Below are 21,425 nucleotides of genomic sequence, written 5' to 3'. Positions count from 1 at the left end.
ACCAGGAAATATTTGTGCAAAATTTTAACCCCTAATTTACAAAGTTACCTTTTTTTGCAAAAACTTTCATCCATTTGCCTCTGTCCTGTTGTCTTGCTTGCTGTATCCTGCTGCCTCGCACCCTGGCGGGCGCCAACGATCCCAGTGAAGGATCGGAGGCTCAGAGAGGCCAAATCACTTGCCCAAAGTTGTATAGGTGCTAATGAAAGAGCTGGAACTCCACAAAGTTCTGTTCAATCCTGAAGTTCATGTCCATAACCTCCCAGAAGCCTTTTTTTTTTTTTTTTAAAGCAAGAGAGTTACAGGAACCAGTTCTTTCTCCTGAAACACACCTCCCTTCACATTTTATAAATTCACCTTAGCAGCTTAAAAACCCTCACAGGAGTGGCTCTTTCTGTTTTCTTTGCATCAGGAATAGAGAAACAAATATAAGATGTTGAAAAGTTTAACATCTCACAGAAACTCAGAGAACTGATTAGAAAATCACCTGCTTGGCAACCATGCAAACTTTGTTCTAAGGGTAATTCCCCAGGTATCAGATGGCCTGGAGAGCAGGACTTCGGAGTCCTGCATTACTGCTCTCAGTATAGGTAGGTTAACCCAATGGCATTTCAGATCTGGGTTCCAAACAGCAAGCAAGTCAATGCACTGACCCCTCCGCTCCTTGTTTGCTACACGTGGAACTGCGCAATCCAGGGACATTAGTGCAGCTGACTGTGTGACGGAGGGGTAGGTGTGACGCAGGTCACAGGTGAGGGGACATAGTGGCTTCATGGAAAAGCGGGACTTTGCTACTTCAACAGTATTTCACAATGCACCAGTTAATGATACCAAAAGGAGAAATAATTTCATCACTTGAAGCATTTTGGCCCTGATACCGTGTGGATGAGTCTTAACAAAGTGTTAATTGGAGTTGTAAATAATTCAAAAACGTAAATTATCTCTGATTCAAGGGTACTTTTAATTAATGAGAAAGAAGAAAAAAATGGTTTGATTACACAACTCACAATCAGTATTGTTGGCTGCTTTATTGAAAACGTTCTCAAATCTTTTTTGGAATCTGACAGAGTTTGTATTTGAAATAAACATGCATTTGGATTTTTGTTATCTATCTGGAGTAAGGGAGTATTTTGTATCTCATGAAAGAGTTATTAAGACAATGTTTTAAAGGGGGGCATTTTCGTTTGCCTTTTCCTTGACAGCTTTTTAATGCTACAAGCAGGAAAAAAAAGAAAATCAGCTGAGATGTATATTTCATGAGCCTTAGATTTGAATTTGTAATATATATATATGTCTTTAAAGACTTAATTTATAATTTATAATATAATAAACATAATTTATAATAGCAAAGACTTAAGAGAAATGCCCATGAATGGATAAAATTTAATGGATCACCCATAAGAGGAAATACTGTGACATAATTTTTAAAATCATTTTCTTAAGTCATATGCTTTAGGATATATTTGGCTACGAATTACAGGATGCACAACTATTATTATGTTTATTTTGAATACAAAAAGAAATCTAGAAATAGGAAGTTCCAGGGTTGGTTAATTTATCAGCCAAAAAGTATCTGGGTCAGCTTCTCTATGATTCTCTTGACTTTTCCCTCATGATCACTAAGTGGCTGCCACAGCTCTATCACATCCTCACATGTAACATCCAAGGCCAGGAAGGAAGCATTCTCAATATCCTTTTTATCACACACAAATAAATCTTTCCCAGAAGCCCCTGTCAAGCTTCCCCTTGTGTTTCACTAGCCCAGAACTGAGTCTCATGCTTGCCCAAACATAAACGCTGGGAAGAGAATGGAGTTACCATATTTGGTTTAGAAAAGGGGTCAGCAAACTTCTGAAAAGGACCAACCAGCTAGTAAATATTATGCAGGGCATGCAATCTCTGTCACATCTACTCAGCTCTGCTGTTGTAAACAAAAGCAGCCATAGACACAGGAAAGAGATAAGTATACTTGAGTTCCAATAAAAGTTTTATCTGTGAGAATTGAAATTTGAATTTCATATAAATTTAACCTGTCACAAAATATTATTTTGATTTTGATTTTTTCAAACTTTTTAAACTGTTAAAAACAACAACAACAACAACATTTTGTATGACTCGTGGCCAAACAAAAAGAAATGGCAGGCCAGATCTGGCTAGCAGATTGTGGTTTATCGACTTCTGGTTTTGACCAATGACAACTTATCCCCTTGGGACTGTAGGAGAGGCCCACGGTTCATGAGACATCACCACTGCAGACCTGGAGGGGGTGCAGGGAAAGCAACGTTTTGTTAGGTAATCAAGAATGTCCCCTACAGCACATTAAGCATATGGGAAAATGCTTACGGATATCATTATTTTTAAAAAGCAGATTATAGGGGGTGCCTGGGTGGCGGCAGTCGTTAAGCGTCTGCCTTCGGCTCAGGGCGTGATCCCGGCATTCTGGAATCGAGCCCCACATCAGGCTTCTCTGCTAGGAGCCTGCTTCTTCCTCTCCCACTCCCCCTGCTTGTGTTCCCTCTCTCGCTGGCTGTCTCTATCTCTGTCAAATAAATAAATAAAATCTTTAAAAAAAAAAAAAAGCAGATTATAGGGCGCCTAGGTGGCTTAGTCAGCTAAGTGTCTGCCTTTGGCTCAGGTCATGATTGAGCCCCATGTCGGGCTCCCTGCTCAGCGTGGAGTCTGCTTCTCCCTCTCCCTCTGCCCCTCCCTCTGCTTGTGCTCTGCCTCTCTCTCAAATAAATGAAATCTTTTAAAAATTAATTAATTAAATAAAAAGCAGATTGCATGTCAATATAGACTGCAATTGGACAGTCCCAACCATTTCTGCCTGTTGAAATCCCCCTGCTATTTACCAAGACCTGTATTAGACATGGGCACTTCAAAAGGCTTTTCATGATCCCTAGTTCTCCTAAACATGTCTGTTCACTGCTTCCTGTCAGTAACACACTTTCATTTAGCACTGATGGGCTCTGCATCAGCCTCACTGAGTGCTGGCAATACAGAAATGAAAGACACGATGGCTAGCCTCAGAGAAACTTCAGTCCAAGTATAGGAGGAAGAAGCAAATAATTAAAATTTGTTGAGGACCTGCAGCAAGAGGGGTGTGGGTAAGTGTGGCATCCCAGAGAAGGGAATGAATAAAGGACAGAATAGCGAGTTTTAGGGGAGGCTCCCAGGGGACCCCCATATCAAGGTGGGTTTTGAAAGACAAGTGGCCCTTTCTGAAGAGGAGGAAAGCCTGTTGATGTATCACTCAGAACTCTTAGTTGCAGTCAACAGAAGCCCGCTTGGGAGCACCAAAACAAAAGATTACGAGGATGCTGGGTGACTTTCGCATTTGCTGAATGAGGAGATGGGGCACCCGCAAAAACTTCTTGCAACAGTCTCAAAGCCCACTGCAGAACTATTGAGCCATGGAAACCATGCTGCAACTCCTTCAGAGCTTCTAGATGGTATAGTTTGTACCACCGTTCCTCTTGTCCCAGGGTCTCTGCATCATAACTGCGGCTCTTCCAAAGCCAGGCACCTTTGTTACTAGCCTTGCCTAAGAAGTTGCTGCCACACCATGTCCACTGCCTTGTATGGCTCATTTCCAAATTGACAAATCACATAGAGGCAGCTGATGGAAGGAGCCTGAGTCATGTGCCTGCACCCTGATCTGCAGAGAGGACTGGGAATGTCAGATTTCTGGCTTGTCTTGCTGGAATCACTTGGTAGGAAACTCCCTCAGTGTAGGCAGGGCTTTAAAACAATGCCAAGCAGCCAGAAAACACAACACATGTCCACTCCAGAGAGGCTGAGCATTCACAAAACAAAATTCGACCAAGTGAACTTAAAGATCTATTTGGCTTTATTAAGTAATTCATGAATCGGCAGCATTCCATCTAGCAAGCAGAGGGAAGCTGAGAGGAGCTGTGCAAAATGGAAGGTTTTCATAGGAAGGAGGATGGAACAAGAAGTTATTTGCAAAAGAAAGGATTGTTTCAGGCCAGGTCAGCTTCTTCTATGGGGAAATAGAACAGCAGGGTTTATCATGGAGATAACCTCACTAGTGCTGATCAGTAAATTTCATATTGACTGTTAAAAGGTCACATTCCCCGGCTAAGTTGAAACTGTAATTAAGTCTGGGTTTGCAGTCATGGGGAGCAAATGATTCCTATTTGGGCTTTTTTTTTTTTCTTTCTTTTTTTAAAACAGAGAAGACTGCATGTGCAAAGGTACAACTCATTTGGGGAACTGTAGCAGTCTGGCTGGGGTGGGGGGACGGATTTGGCTGGATGGGTGGGAGGAGTCTCCTGCTGAGCCCTCAGGGCCCCTGTAGCAGAATCTACTCTGTGTGCCCGGCTGAGGCACAAGAATTGTGACTTACTCCTCCCCTGGCCTGGGCTTTGCCCATGGTGGGTTTTAGGTGCTGTCAAAATGAATCACTGTGAAGGGTGCCTGGGTGGCTCAGTCAGCTAAGTGTCTGACTCTTAATTTCAACTCAGGTCATGATCTCAGGGTCGTGAGATGGAGCCCTGCTTCTGCTTGAGATTCTTTACCTTGCCTACTGCCCCTCCCCCCCTCCCCCCACCACTCTGGTGCACACATGCTCTCACTCTCTCAGATAATGAATAAAATCTTTAAAAAGAATGAGTCATTGCAACAAATTTGTTGGATTGCATCGCTGTCTTACAATTTACCAGTATGAACATTGTAGGTATCTACGGTCTTCTTTCCCACAAACGTCTGCTTGAGATTCTCTTCCTCTCCCTCTGCCCCTCCCCCCACTCTCGTAGGTGCACACTCTCTCTCTCTAACATAAATAAATAAAATCTTTTTTAAAAAAGGAATCATTGAGGGCGATTGGGTGGCTCAGTTGGTTAAGCATCTGCCTTTGACTCAGGTCATGATCTCCGGGTCCTGGGGCTGAGCCCCATGTCAGGCTCCCTGCTCGGCATGGAGTCTGCTCCTCCCTCTCCCTCTGCCCCTCCCCCTTGCTCGTGTACTCTCTCTCTCCCAAATGAATAAATAAAATCTTTTTTAAAAAATGAATCGTTGCAATAAATTTGTTGAATTGCATCATCGTCTTACAATTTACCAGTATAAACATTGTAGGCGTCTATGGTCTTTTCTCCCCCCCAACTGGACCTATCTGCAACGGACACTTTTCTAAAAGCTAATTTGCTTTAGATACAAAGTATTCAGTTACTAACTCTTAAAGCCACATCCCTGTTCTTTGATGATGCTTCCATTTAGATGCAAGATCAAAACCATTTTTGATAATGGTTATAAAATATGGCTTGAGAGCCAGAATGAACAATAATCCATCCAATGATAAAACAAATGAAAGCATTACCAACTTTGCAGATCTTTTACACTTACCAAATTAATCATAGTAAGCATTACAAGCATTTTATAATATTTAAATATTTTAATAAGAATTGTAAAGGCCATTTCCCTTTGCCTTCTTTTTTTCTTTTGTGATCATAAGCTGCAAAATCTACTTATAATTGGTCCTATTTTCTTAGAAGTGCAAACTTCTCAGAAATGTATGAATAAATTTTCTCCTTCAGGTTCTTTTCATTTCTTATGTTCACATCTGACACCAACCGGATATATCCACTCAAATTTTCAGAGTCAGTAAGCACTCAGTCCAGCTTGAACAATTGCCATTGGGGGAGGGGAGACTTAATGTATAGCTTCTCCATAAAATCAGGAGGAACAGTTCCTCCTTCGGTCACCATGAAACACTAGGTCAGGTGACACAAATGGTGGCAGAACAGTTGTCTTGGCAACTATGATGCTGGGCTATCTCAACCTTACAGTTCTTAGATCTTTCTTCCTCTCGTCTATATTTTGGTCACTGTGGTCAATGGGAGATTTGAAGTTTATCCTCTTGGGGAGCATCCCTTTCAGCGAACCAAACAAGACAACCAAAGAAGGAAGTCTTTACATTGTACCCCCAGGGGTGTTGTGTAGACTGATCATTTAATATATGGTTAAAAATTGTCCTGTTTTTATTTTTTTAAACTTTTTTTTTAAGCAGGCTCCCTACCCAGCATGGAGCCCAACATGGGGCTTGAACTCACAACCCTAAGATCAAGACCTGAGCTGAGAACAAGAGCCGGACACTTAATCGACTAAGCCACCCAGATGCCCCTGTTAACAATTACACTTGTGATTTAACACCAGAAAATGTAAGAGGAGGCAGACTCCTCTCGTCCTAAACTGGTGCTGAGACTCAAAGCTTAAGGGAAGAGGTGGTAAGTCCCATACATTCCAGACAGAGCTGCCACGAGTGGATAACGACACCTCCTTGTAGGGTGAAACAGACGTGGCACAACCTGCTGCCTTCTCCCCATCAGCCCAGCCCTCCTTGTCCAGCCTCCACGTCACAGTCTATAGTGGGAGAGAAACTGATCAGGTGGCAGGGACATGTTTGTCATTCGACCTAGGCAAACTGGGAGGGGCAGGGAGAGTGCAGGGCTCTTGTCGAGATGCCTATCCTCCCCTTCACAAGATCATTTGGGTCACCAAAAGAATGAAGGGGGTGGAGGTGGGAGAAACAGGTGAAGGGGATCGAGAGGTAAAAAATTCCAGTTTTGTAAAATAAATAAGTCACGGAGATGAAAAATACAGCATAGGAAATATAGTCAGTAATGTGGTGAGAACGTTGCGTGGTGACAGACGGTGACCACACTTACCATGGCAAGTGTTGTGTGATGTATAGCATTGTCAAATCTCTATGTCGTATGCCTGGAACTATTGTAACATTGTATGTCAACTACACTTCAACAGTACATTTTCTTTATAAAAAATTGAAGGGAATATGTTTGGCTCTCTCCCCAGCTGGCAGATTCTGAGCTGCCAAGTCTGTGTCCTCCATGGTGCAGTAACTGTCGAGGCAGAGTCAAGCATGATAAGAAGGTCTCAGGAGGGCTTGGTGTGTGTCTTGGGAGCAGCCAGGGTACAGAGGTATCATGGACCTAAGGACTGATGCCTATTTCTCACAGAGAGATTTCTGAAGGTAGAAAGGCTTAGCCTGCTGGTTTGAAGGTATAGTGGCTTGATGAAGGACATCAGGGCTCTCAGCCATTCCCATGGCTCCACATGAAGGAAAATATCATCACAGGAAGGGGAGGAGCCTGGGGGGCTGCCCAAGGAGCCAAAAGAGACGATATATCACCTGAAGAGGGCATGGCGGGTAGGCTCACCACAGCAGACACCACTGCCCTTGTCCGAGGGGACGTTCCACCATGGAGGGGGCCAGGGCAAACCCGCACACTATGCCCTAGAGAACCCCACAGCACAGTCTCTATAGAGCCCTCCTCTGGGCAGAGACCACCAGCATCAGACTGACCCAGAGCAAGGCCAGTGCAAAAGGCAAGCCTGACTTTCCTATCCCCTTTCTGCCCCATCTTTGAGGAGCTGAACTCAGAAGAGGAAAGGGAGGAGAGGAGAGAAATTGGAGTTGGAATTGGATCAGACCAAATTATCCTAACCAGAAGATGAGAAAGTTTTAAGATTGGTGTGACCAATCTATTTTAAAATGCAAGCCAGCCCCTCTTTACTGTGCTGTACTTTTTAATTTTCTGTAGCATATCACGTGCTATATAATTTACTTAAGTATTATGTCTCTTATTTACTGTCTTTCTCTTTCCCTCTCACCTTTATCCTCATCCCAAAGTGTAAACTCGGCAAGATCAAGGATCTTTGCTTTTAACCGATGTTTCCCTAGTGTCTGGAATGATACTGTCCGTTTTGGTAGCCCATCACTACATGTGGCTGCTTAACTTGAACTTAAAATGAAATAGAATAAATCCATTGCTTCAGTTGCCCTAGACACATTTAAGTACTTAATACCCGCATGTGGCTAGCGGCTACAGTATGGCGCAGGACAGACATGGAACATTTCAATATCACTGAAAGTTTTTTTTTTTTTTTAAGTAGGCTCCACACCCAGCATTGATCCAAACGTGGGGCTCGAATTCACATCCCTGAGATCAAGACCTGAGCTGAGGTCAAGAGTCAGACGGTTAACTGACTGAGCCCACCCAGGTGCTCCTCACTGAAAATTTTAGCAAACATTGCTGATCTCGAACAATAGCTGGCATGCTGTGGCATTCAATAAATATTTGTAGAGTGAGTAATTGAATGGCCAAGTTGTTTTTAAGACAAGATAGTCCATTGGTTAAGAGAACAGGGTCTAGAGGCAAATTGCTCTATTATTAGTAGTGTATAAACTTGGGTAAATTACTTAATCTTTCTGTGCAACCATCACAAGACATTTAGCCATTTATTAACATTTAAAAAGTGCTTTTAGCAAATTGGTTATTTTGGAAAACCACAGATACGACCACTGAAGGGGTACACGAATAAAGGGATGCACCCATTCTTTGGAAGGTCCAGTATATTTGAGGCAACATACCCGAGAGATTATTGCAGGCTTTGGAGTCAGATGGCTTGAGGGGAAAATCCCAGCAACTATTTTTCCAGCTGGATGATTAAAATAAGTCTTCTGGGGTGAGAATGAGGGAAAGATATGGTTCTACCAACTAAGGCTCTGTGTACCACCCCCATCCCCACTACCCCCAACGCCCGGGTGATCTCACCAATGAAGACTTCCACATGCCACATTCTAACCCTCTCTTTATAATAGGATTCTTCACCCTCTGTGGGTAAAAGACTAAAACATGGCATTCAGCCAGTCCCCAAATGAACATCCATCATTCCAAGCCGTTAGTCAACATCTCCGTTCCAAGCTTTGTGCTAAACACTGGATGTTTGGAGAGGAAATGCAAAATCTCATCTTCCAAATAGCTGGGACTACAGCAAGGGAAGGAGTGTTGCAGAAGCATGTTCGGGATGCTGGGGAGCAACAGGGAAAGGGCACAGGACCGAGCCCAAGGAACCAAGAAGGGCATCTGGAGGAGGTAATGGCTGAGTCTTGAAGTGTGAGAAGGAATTGAGAGTAGGAGATTGAAAGGAGGGAACAAACCATGCAATTGCGTGAGAAGACGGGAGAAAGAAGTGTGATAGACTAGGAGCCCCGATGGTTCAGTGCAGGAAAAAAGATGACGGTAATAGGAGAAGAGACTAGCAAGGAGCAGGGCTGGCCTCCAAGGGTCCCACAGACCTGCTAAGAGTGTTGAGGGAGCTGGTGAGTAGACATTCTTTGTGATAGCAATGTGGACAGGTGGAGAGGTAGCATGGAGATGAGGTTAAAAGTATGGGCTCTAGAGCCAGACCGTCCTGTCCTTGAAGACCGGCTCTCCCATTTGATGGCTTTGTGATGGCGGACAACTTCTTTAAGCCCCAAATTCCTCATCTTAAAAAGGGGAGAATAATCCTACCTGTGTCATGGCATTTTGTGAAGGTAAGACGAGGTAACATATATAAAGCACTTATTATAGTCCCTGACACATGGTAAGTGGACATTAAGTGCTAACTATTGTTATTATAGATCATTGGAATAATTAGTAATTCGGTTTTTTGTTTGCCTTATTTTTATAGTAAATACTAATTGAATAAACTTAATCACAATGATAGGAATTTAAAATGTTATCTGTGTACCCTAATAAAAATATAAACATTTTATTCATCTAACAAAAATTGACCAAGAACGATGTGCTAGGCTGTTTTAGACTCTGAGAATTAAACAGTGAACAAGGCTGACCGAGGTCCCTGCTCTCAGACAGCTTATATTCTAGTGGGGAAGGCTGACAATAAATAAGTAAACAAAAGGGTCGACAAGATCTGTAAGCTCCAAGAGGCAGGGAGCCTATCTGTTTGTACCCTGATATAGCCCGAGTGCGTGAGACAGTGCCTACTGCAGGCACTCCATGAATGTGCTGAGAGGATGAAAGGAGATTGTTTCACACGGTGACGAGTGCTGGCAAGGCAAAGAAACTGGGCAACACGATGGAGTGGGAAGGTTGGCTTCACCAGTTGTGGGGCGCCTGAGAAGGTGGCTGTTGAGCTAAGTTAGAAAGAGGTGAGGGAGGCAATCATGGGACAATCTTTGAGAAGAATAGTCCAGGAAAGAGGACATTCCACGCCAAAGCTGAAACGTGTCTGTGAAGAACAGAAAGCAGCCCCAAGTTGCTGGAAGTGCAGTGAGCAATGGGAAGGGAGGTGGGGGCAGGAGGTGGGAGCCACAGGCAAGCGCTTGGCATGTAGGGCATTTAGGTCCATTTCTTTGCCCTGCACAGAACCCATCTGGGAAGCTTTTCTATTCTTCGGCTCAGAATGTCCACAGAGTGGATTGCTTTGTTTGTCAGCTGCCCTTGCTCTTGTAGAATAGAATCACCTTTCCAGGCTGGGGACCTGGAGACAGACTGGATTCCTCTCTCCTGTTGCCAGGCCTCTGCACTGCGTTCTACCTGCTCAGTGTTTCTGGCTGTGTTAGGTTTATTTGTGAGGTTGATGTAACAATCTTACTCCCTGGGGGAAAAAATTCAAAGTGCAATGGGGAGCCTGTTAAGGATTTTAAGCAGGTGAAAAAAATGGTCTGAATTAAGTTATTAATGATAGCTTTGGTGTCTGGGTAGGGAAGAAATTGCAGGAGAGTGGGAATGACAGGAAGGGGCCAGTTAGTTGACCATTGAGATAGTCAAAGCTCAGGACAATGGTGGCTTACACTGGGGGCCTAGAATGGCGGCGCGGAGGAATGAGGGAACCTCCAGCTCAGGTTCCAGTCATTTGTAGTCTTTTGGCAGGGATGCACATGCACACACACACATACCGCACACCACACCACACATACCCTACAGACCACATGCACACACACCATACAGACGCACGTACCACACCCCCGACACACACTGTACCACACATACCCTACATACCACATGCACACACACCATACAGACGCACGTACCACACCCCCGACACACACTGTACCACACATACCCTACAGACCACATGCACACACACCATACAGACGCACGTACCACACCCCCGACACACACTGTACCACACATACCCTACAGACCACATGCACACACACCATACAGACGCACGTACCACACCCCCGACACACACTGTACCACACATACCCTACAGACCACATGCACACACCCCATACAGACGCACGTACCACACCCCCGACACACACTGTACCACACATACCCTACAGACCACATGCACACACCCCATACAGACGCACGTACCACACCCCCGACACACACTGTACCACACATACCCTACAGACCACATGCACACACCCCATACAGACGCACGTACCACACCCCCGACACACACTGTACCACACATACCCTACAGACCACATGCACACACCCCATACAGACGCACGTACCACACCCCCGACACACACTGTACCACACATACCCTACAGACCACATGCACACACCCCATACAGACGCACGTACCACACCCCCGACACACACTGTACCACACATACCCTACAGACCACATGCACACACCCCATACAGACGCACGTACCACACCCCCGACACACACTGTACCACACATACCCTACAGACCACATGCACACACACCATACAGACGCACGTACCACACCCCCGACACACACTGTACCACACATACCCTACATACCACATGCACACACACCATACAGACACACATACCACACCCCTGACACACACTGTACCACACATACCCTACAGACCACATGCACACACACCATACAGACACACATACCACACCCCCGACACACACTGTACCACACATACCCTACAGACCACATACACACACCACACAGACGCACGTACCACACCCCCCACATACACTGTACCACACATACCCTACATACCACATACACACACACCATACAGACACACATACCACACCCCCGACACACACTGTACCACACATACCCTACAGACCACATACACACACACCATACAGACACACATACCACACCCCCGACACACACTGTACCACACATACCCTACATACCACATACACACACCATACAGACACACATACCACACCCCACACACACACTGTACCACACATACCCTACAGACCACATACACACACACCATACAGACACACATACCACACCCCCGACACACACTGTACCACACATACCCTACATACCACATGCACACACACCATACAGACACACGTACCACACCCCCGACACACACTGTACCACACATACCCTACATACCACATGCACACACACCATACAGACCCACGTACACACACACCATACAGACAATACTGCACACCACACACATATACCCTACATACCACACACACACACACCATACAGACACACATACCACACCCCCGACACACACTGTACCACACATACCCTACAGACCACATACACACACGCACATACTGCACACCACACACATATACCCTACATACCACACACACACACACCATACAGACACACATACCACACCCCCGACACACACTGTACCACACATACCCTACAGACCACATACACACACGCACATACTGCACACCATACACATATACCCTACATACCACACACACACACACACACACCATAGTATACCCTCAAACCCCCCACACCCCCACACACATACTACACACCACACACATACACCCCCCCACGCACATACCACACACACACTACAAGAGCACCACATACCGCCCGCCACAACACACACACACCCTGGTATAAATGTTTTCTGTACCCTGCAATTATTTCTGCCTCCAGAGGGCACTTGAGCCTTACAAATACATCCCAGGAGCAAAGCACGTTAACTCTCAGGCAGCGAAGCGGTTTCCCCAGGGCATAATTTGAGAGGGCCGGGAAAGCAAAAACAAAACAATCTCAACTGGAGCTACAGTCTTTGCTTATCGGAATTTAAAAGCTCTTCTCTTAAAAATCAGATTTTCTTGCAATGGCTTGTTAAGTAAGTGTGAAATAAGCCAGCACTTGGGGCTTTCGCACATTCGTGAGAGTTAGTTGAATTATACAGCCCTCCTCCTGGTGCCTAGATGAGAGAGAGGCAGTTTGACAGGCCGGTGAGGGGAGGAGAAGCCCAATTTCCACAGATGTGGCCAGGGTGCTAGGCCTGGGAGAGGCCCAACAGAGGGAGACTCTGAGGAAAGGCAGGCAGCAGACAGGCAGGCCCCAGGGACAGAATGAGTATGAAAAGGCGAGGGCTGTGGGTGGGGCGACCAGAGAACTTTCAGGTACTTGAGAATTTGGGCTGGGGACAGTTCTGCCTGGAAACATCTCTGCCAGCTCCAGAAATCACTTGCTGTGTCTGACGCTGTGCAACGCACGTTAGAATGACGTGATCCTGCTCTTCGAGACACTTAAAATCCAAAGCCATTTTACATATCAATCTACGGAGGATGAGTCATCTTAATAGAGGCGGAGAAGCGAGCACCTAGACAGTCTGATCTGAAGGGCACAAAGCCACTTCCTCTTCCGGCCCGTCCCCCACACGGGGCCACGGCTGCAGGTCTCCCCGCCCCCCACCGCACCTGCCGCTGTGCTTTGGCTCTGGGCACTGAGGACCCAGTGCGGAGGCTTCCATGTGCTCCAGGAGGCTCCCCTGCGTGCGCCCCCACAGGAGCCCGTGACTGTGTCGCTTTGACCACATTGCCTTGAAGATCTTGTCGCATCACCGGTTAACCTGTGACCCCGACCAGACCACCAGCCCCTGGAAGCAGGGATGAAGTCGTACTCGTCTTTGTATTCCAAGGGGACCGAACCTGTATTTTCATATAATAAGTGTTACCTATTGATACGAATACCAGGTATCTGCATCTATTTTAAGCTGTGTTTGATACTCTTGTTTGACTAGGATTATAGCCTAGATTAGCTGGAAATACATCTATTATCTATAGAGAAAGATAAACATTTCCAACTGTGGAAAGTGTGGGAACACAACAGCTCTTACCGCACCTGTGAAAAAGAAAGAGAAGCATTACCTCTGACATTCTGCCACACACACCCACCCATTCCCCACCCGAATCAGGAAACCTGGTGACACACTATGCCCCAAGTGAGCCCAGCTAGCCTAGCCTCATTCCTCCTCTCTGTGCCTTCAGCCAGCACATTGCCTGGGGAAGAACAGTAATAATTTGAGACTTTTGCTGGTGAGGTCACGAGTAAATCGAAATGACTAGCTGAAAATGCTGGATAGGTGGACTTACTCTGCAGGCGTATTTCACAAAGAACAAACCTCAGTGTACCAAAGCCGCTGGCAGCCTGGCTACTTGGATTTCCAAATATTGACTTTCCTGGACTTCCTTCTTACGTGGTGTCATCCGTCTGCTGTGACACGCAGTGAACTTGCATCGGATGATCCTGATGTCATTCAGAAAAGTAAACGAGATAGCGCCTATAGATTGTTTGATGCTCAGTAGTGGCAGTTAGTGGTGTTATTATCACTAATTATTTACTTATTTGTTTACTTTTTTTGAGAGAGAGAGAGTGCGTACATGTGGGGAGGGAGAGGCAGCGGGAGAGAGAGAATCTTGCACAGGCTCCATGCTCAGCATGGAGTCCAATGCAGGGCTCAATCTCATGACCCTGGGATCATGACCTGAGCCGAAATCAGGAGTCAGACCCTTAAACAACTGAGCCACCCAGGCGCCCCAGTATCACGAATTAATTTTCCTATTGCAGGTATATATGGTACCTCCCAGTTTTGTTGGAAAAAGTGTATGCACTTTTTTACACAAAAGCAATGCAAGTTAATTTAGAGTTGATTTTAGAGAAGGAACTATTTTGCACATAAAATAACTTCCTTTTATTTACATATGAAATCATAAATCTGGATATTCAGCAACGTCCACCAAACCTTAAGATAAAATATAAAAATCTAAGGGAGCTCCTGGGTGGCTCAGTCGGTTGAGCATCTGCCTTCAGCTCAGGTCACGATCCTGGAATCCTGGGATCAAGCCCCACGTTGGGCTCCCTGCTTGGTGGGGAGCCTGCTTCTCGTTCTCCTGCTGCCCTTCCCTCTCCAGCTCATGCTTTCTCTCTTTCTCTCTCACTCACTCTCTCTCAAATAAATAAATAAAATCTTTAAATATATATATATAATCTATAACTAAAAATAAATGTATTGGTATCAGTGAATACTGGTATATAGTAAACAACAAAGCAACATATTTATAGGAAAAATGAATCACATATACAGGTGATGCTGGTGACTGAGAAGTAATTCATAATATAAACTCAACGTGATTGCATGTGAAGTGTGTATAGACAGAGCAAGTGTGAATGGAATAAAACAAGCAGCGAACACTTCGATGAATGCATAAGCAAGCAGCCACAGAGCCTGCAAAACTCACCTGGGCATGGCACGTGTGTCCCACCGACCTGCCATCAGAGAGGAGCGGTGTCTCTATCGGCCCTGTCGTTGTCCACTAGCACGAACAGATCAGCAGCAAATGGCCGATTGGCAGAATATTTCTAACTTTTCCCAAGATGTATTATTTACTTAGGTCTAAGGTGTTTCTTAGAATTAGCATAGTAGTTAAATAATGTACGAAAGGAACATGGGTAGATTCAATATTATGGTAAGTGCATTAAGATGAAGTGAAATTGCTTTTCCCATTAAGCTAGCCTGCTATTTTAACATCTTTGCTGCTATTCTGTAACTTTGTGTAATTTTACCTGTTTCAATATTTTTATATAGTTATTAATATACGCCCAACATCATTTTTCAGCCTAGTGAGCCACTAGTCATTGAATCCCACTTCTAACTTCATTGATAAAAAAAAATTTCAAATGATCATTTATTCATAGAGTGCTTTGGAATCAGTTATATATATACATATATATGTATGTATATATATATATAACTGTAGGTGTGTGTGCATGGGTATGTGCATGTGTGTTATGGCAATAAATATAATTACCATACTGTACTGTAGATAGCTGTCAGCAAAGGATTTAAATACTGCATTCTGGTAGCTGGGCTCATCCTTCCCTTCTGCACTGCTGTGACACCTGAGGAAGGTCTAATTCCCAACCCTGATCCTTCCTGTCTGTCCACCCTATTGCAGAGAACCAAGAATGCCTGTCTGTATCTCAGGATATGACCCTTCCTAAACTCGCAGGCTGGCCTTGTCCAAAGATGAGCTATGATTCCGAATATTTGAAAAACTCTTCTCAACATCCATACTAAATGTATATACTGCCTTAAAATACAACTGAATGTGACATCAATAATATTTTTATTTTTAGATTCCTGCCTTTGAATCATAGATTCCAGAGATCTGCAGCACCGTGAGTTGGCTGGAAACAATGTTCTCCTTAATTCTTAAAACTCTTTCATTTTCTTCAACACCTGCATGTAGAAACATATTAAAATTCTTTTTTTTTTAAGATTTTATTTATTTATTTATTTGACAGAGAGAGACAGCCAGCGAGAGAGGGAACACAAGCAGGGGGAGTGGGAGAAGAAGAAGCAGGCTCCCAGCAGAGGAGCCTGATGTGGGGCTCGATCCCAGAACGCTGGGATCACGCCCTGAGCCGAAGGCAGGCGCTTAACGACTGAGCCACCCAGGCACCCCGAAACATATTAAAATTCTTAACAACAGGGGCGCCTGGGCGGCTCAGTCTGTTAAGCTTGGACTCATGATTTTGGCTCAGGTCATGATCCCAGGTCCTGGGATCGAGTCCTGTGTCTGCCTCTCTCCCTCTCCCTCTGCCCCTCTGTGTGCCCCCCAAAATCAATCAATCAATCAATCAATCAATATTTTAAAAAATTCTTAATAACAATAATAATACACTCTTCCTGGACTATCTAGTAAAAGTTGACTGATGAAAGTTCCCTGTTAGGTCCAGAAGTAGTAATTGCTGGATAAATTGGTTTTGGTGTTCCCTGGGAATGTTGCGTTTGAAATCAGAAGACATCCTTATAAAGGACAGTGCTTCCTAGCCTTCTAGACAGTTTAACATCCTCAACCAAAATGGTTTTCTGCAGGAGCTTCAAACTTGGCAAACACATCTATGTGCCAGGAGGATGGGTCCACCCCAAGTCAATGTGACCGAAGCTCCTGTGCCTAGGACCCTTCTAGACCTTGTCCTATGTACCTCCTAATCTAATGTTCGTTTTTAACGCCACTAATAATGGGACAGATGAACACCAATGTCTCTTGATATGGAGCACAGTGAAGACTATAACTTCACTTCTGTGGTTCTCCTNNNNCGAATAACTTCAATCTAATGACTAGGAAACAGGAAAAATAAATTGAGGGTGTGCTACAAAATAACTGGCCTGAACTCTTCAAAAACCTCAAGGTCAAACAGCTGAAACTAATGTAACATTGTGCGTCAACTATACTTCAATTAAAAAAAAAGTCAAGGTCATGAAGGACAAAGATGGACTGAGGAACTCAACTGAGTCAAAGTAGAGAAAGAGGCATGGAATTAAATGCAACCTGTGATCTCTGTTCAGGTCCTGGATGAGGAAAACAGTTTCTTTTGCTTTTGCTATAAAGGACATCACCATGTCAGTTGGTGGAATTTGAATAAGGTCTGCAGATTGAATTATAATATTGTATTGATATTAATGTCCTAATTTTATAATTGTACTGTCCTTAGGTAAGAAAATGTCCCTTTTTTAGGGAATATACCCCAAATTATTTAGAAGTAAAGGGAATTATCTCAGCAGTTTACTTTCAAGTGTTTTGTAAAATAATAATAATAATAATAATAATAGGCAAGAGAATGAAAATGATAAAAAAACAAATGTGATAAAATGTTAACATTTATGTAGTCTGGGTAAAGGATATGAGGACAATATTTGTAGGTTTTTTGCGACTTTTCTGTATGTCTACAATTATTTAAACATAGAAGGCTTACTACAAAAACAAAATTGTCTTCTATACAGCTTCTGTGATTTTTACACTTTCAAAAGATATTATCATTCACCTTTTATTTTTTACTATAAGCATAGTGACCTTCTCCATTCTTACTGTGGGCTAGGCACTCCTCTAAGCACTTACATGTGTTTTAACCCACTTAATCCTCATAGCTACCTTGAAGGTAGGTGCTATTATTATTACCTTTCCACAGATAAGGCATCTGAGATCCAAAGAGGGTAAGAAAACTTGCCCAGGGTTTCTTGGGGGGAGCCTGGTCCTTCACTCTGCCTGTCACAGAAAAACCACATTCTGCTGTATCTATTATACCGGAGCTATAGAGTTGTTGTTGCTGTTTTTTAAGATTTTATTTTTAAGTAATCTCAACACCCAAGATCAGGAGTTGCGTGCTCTACCAACCGAGGCAGCCAGGTGCCCCTGAGCTATAGAATTTTAGTGTGATTGCTTTATTCTTCATTTCTTTGCTTTGAATTTCTTGGAAAAATTATAAATAGTTTAAAAAACATACGTTAGAGTTTATTTTTCTTTAATTCTGTGAATGTTGTGCGTGGTCTATGTCACATGGCAAAACTTCAAATAGTTTTGGGCCCTGTCTCAGTCTGTCTCCAGGTATTAAGGAGGTATGGAGACCATGAAGTTAACTCTCTAACACATAGCAAGACATCCTTCTTTTTTTGTTGACTTCGGCATCTGCTTGGCACTAACAATGCTAAACAGTGTCATCAATATAAATATTTGAGACCTGGGGCACCTGGGTGGCTAAGTGGGTTAAGCGTCTGACTCTTGATTTCGGCTCAGGTCATGATCTCAGGGTCCTGGGATCAAGCCCTGTGTCTGGCTCCCCGTTCAGTAGGGAGTCTGCTCCCTCTCCTGCCCCTCCCTCTGCTATCTAATTAATTAATTAATTGATTAGTTAATATTTGAGACCTGAAATGGTGGAATATTTTCTTCATGATCCTTTGAACATGCGTGACTTATCTAGGTATTGTTTTAGGTCACCTTGGCATCAGCTCTAACATTAGTGCATAATGGCAAATTTATTGCTACTTTTTTTTTTAAGATTTTATTTATTTGAGAGAGAGAGAGAGAAAGAGAGAGGGGGAGAGAGCACGAGCAGGGGGGAGGGGCAGAGGGAGAAGCAGACTCCCTGCTGCGCAGGGAGCCCCATGTGGCTTGATCCTAGGATGGTGAGATCATGACCTGAGCTGAAGGCAGACACTTAGCCGACTGAGCCACCCAGGCGCCCCAGATTTATTGCTACTTTATTCAAAAGGGTTATCTCATGTTTTACAAAATCAAAATCAGTTTGAAGAAGCCCTTTCTTTTAAATAGTACAATCAATACCTATAATCTTCATCTGAAATACAGTCTCATTGAAATCTCTCTAGTGAATAAAATTTTCTTTGCTTTTTCTTAATTTCTCTTACCATACTAATCTCAGAAGCATGGTTTTGCGGACACCAGCACTTGGATGTTGTCAAGTGAACTTTGACTTTCAAGCTGGAATGATGCCAATGAAACACAAACGTGCCATTGAGCAGGCGTGAGAGCCAGTGAAAAGCCCTGGTTAGGAGTGAGCAGGCTGTGGGTTGACACTTACTAGTCATGTGACTTCGCGTGACTCAGCTAAATTCTCTGAGGCTCATTTTTCTTGTCAGTACATTGGGGATAAAAATCCTTGCCCTGGGGCACCTGGGTGGCTCAGTCAGTTGGGCATCTGCCTCTGGCTCAGGTCATGATCCCAGGATCCTGGATCGAGCCCCATGTTGGGCTCCCTCCTCAGCAGGGAGTCTGCTTCTTTCTCTCCTTTTGTGTGTGCTCACTCTCTCTCTCAAATAAATAAAGAAAATCTTTAAAAAGTTAAAATAAAAATAAAAATCCTTGCCCTTACCTCAATTATTATCACAATGATCAAATTAAATAATGTATGGGATAGTTCTTTATAATATTTTATATAAACAAAAATATGAAGTTCTTAAAAGATCATCAAGATGATTGGAAATTTAAAAAAAAAAGGACAAACAAGACAGCAGAGTGGCTGATAAAGTGAATGGACTTAATTAAAAGTTTGCTAGGAGGTGATAGCAAGTCTCCAAAGGTGGTCCCAATGAGCCACTCCTCCTAGCATTCCAAGGGAGGTATAGTTCCCTTTCTTAGAACCTGGGCTGGCCTTGCCGCTCATTTTTTACCAGTGGAATGCTACGGAAGTGATACTATGTGATTTCCAATGCCAGGTCCTGAAAAGCTGTGCAGCGTTAGCCTGGGCCTCATGGAACACTCACTATAAGGTCAGCTGCTCTCCGTGTGCCACGCTGTGAGGAAGCCCGAGCTAGCCAGGTAGAGAGGCGCAGGGGAGGAAAAAGATCTCTTTTCCTTCTACCCATCTTAGGTTCAATGGCTGGGACCCTGTAAATTAGACTGACAAAGGACAGGTTAACAAGAGAAAAACAGAAGTTTATTAGTGCATACACCGCACAGACACATGAGAGCGCTCAGAGATGAGTAATCCAAAGGCATGGTTAGAATTTGGGTTTATAGGGGCGCCTGGGTGGCACAGTGGTTGGGCGTCTGCCTTCGGCTCAGGGCGTGATCCCGGCATTGTGGGATCGAGCCCCACATCAGGCTCCTCCCCTGTGAGCCTGCTTCTCCTCTCCTTCTCCCCTTGCTTGTGTTCCCTCTCTCGCTGGCTGTCTCTCTCTTTAATAAAAAAAAAAAAAAAAAGAATTTGGGTTTATAGAGCATCTTAACAAAACAGAGCTAAATTTTCGGGGAAGTGACAAGATCAAGGCAAAGGATTTTCAGTGTCTAGGGCAGCAAATCCTAAGAAGGCAAAAATATACGGGGGAACTAATGTACACTAAGGGCTAGTTAGTAAAGTTGGTTATGTCGATTCCTTTAGCACCATCTCTGGGCTGACAAGGGGTTAGAGTTGTATCCAGTCTTAACTTGTCTTTCCTGGTGGAGAAGGGCGGGGGACACCGTCACAAATCTATGTCCTGCTTTTAGGCAAATAAGGGGAGGGCAGAGAGCTCGACTTGTATTTGCATCTTAAATGTCCAAAGCTCAAAATGATCTTTATTATCAAAATGATATATTTTAGGGTGGCATATTCTGCTATCCTTCAGAGGCCATGTGAAGAGAGAGCAAGAGAGAGAGAGAGAGAGAGAGAACGTATTACTCAGCCAGGCCCTGTTTCTTCCAGCCATCCCAGCTGTGCCGTTAGATATGTGAATGAGAAAGACTTTGGGGACCTCCAATCCAGAGTAGCTGCTATCTGACTGCAGCCACATGACAGATCCCAAGGGGGAACTGCCCAGCTGTGCCCAGGGAACCACAGAACTGTGAGAGAGAATAAATTGTAGTTTTAAGCCACTAAGTTTTGGGGTGGTGTGTTATGCAGCAATTGATAACTGGAATATAGAATGATTTTGCTTTTTCTGTTCACAGAAGGCTTGTCGAGTCCATTAGTGTAGAATTTCATGAGACATTTAGGACAAAGTCACTGATGTGTATCAGGACCTGTTGCGGTTGGTTCGCAACCTCTTGCCAAAGGCATTTCAAGGGGGCACTGAGAAGAAAATGACTAGTGAGTCCATGCCAGAATAGAAGGAGGGAAAACA

This window comes from Ursus maritimus, unplaced genomic scaffold, assembly GCF_017311325.1.
Source record: "Ursus maritimus isolate PB19 unplaced genomic scaffold, ASM1731132v1 scaffold_10, whole genome shotgun sequence".
Lineage (NCBI taxonomy): Eukaryota > Metazoa > Chordata > Mammalia > Carnivora > Ursidae > Ursus > Ursus maritimus.
This window is presented reverse-complemented; position numbering follows the sequence as displayed.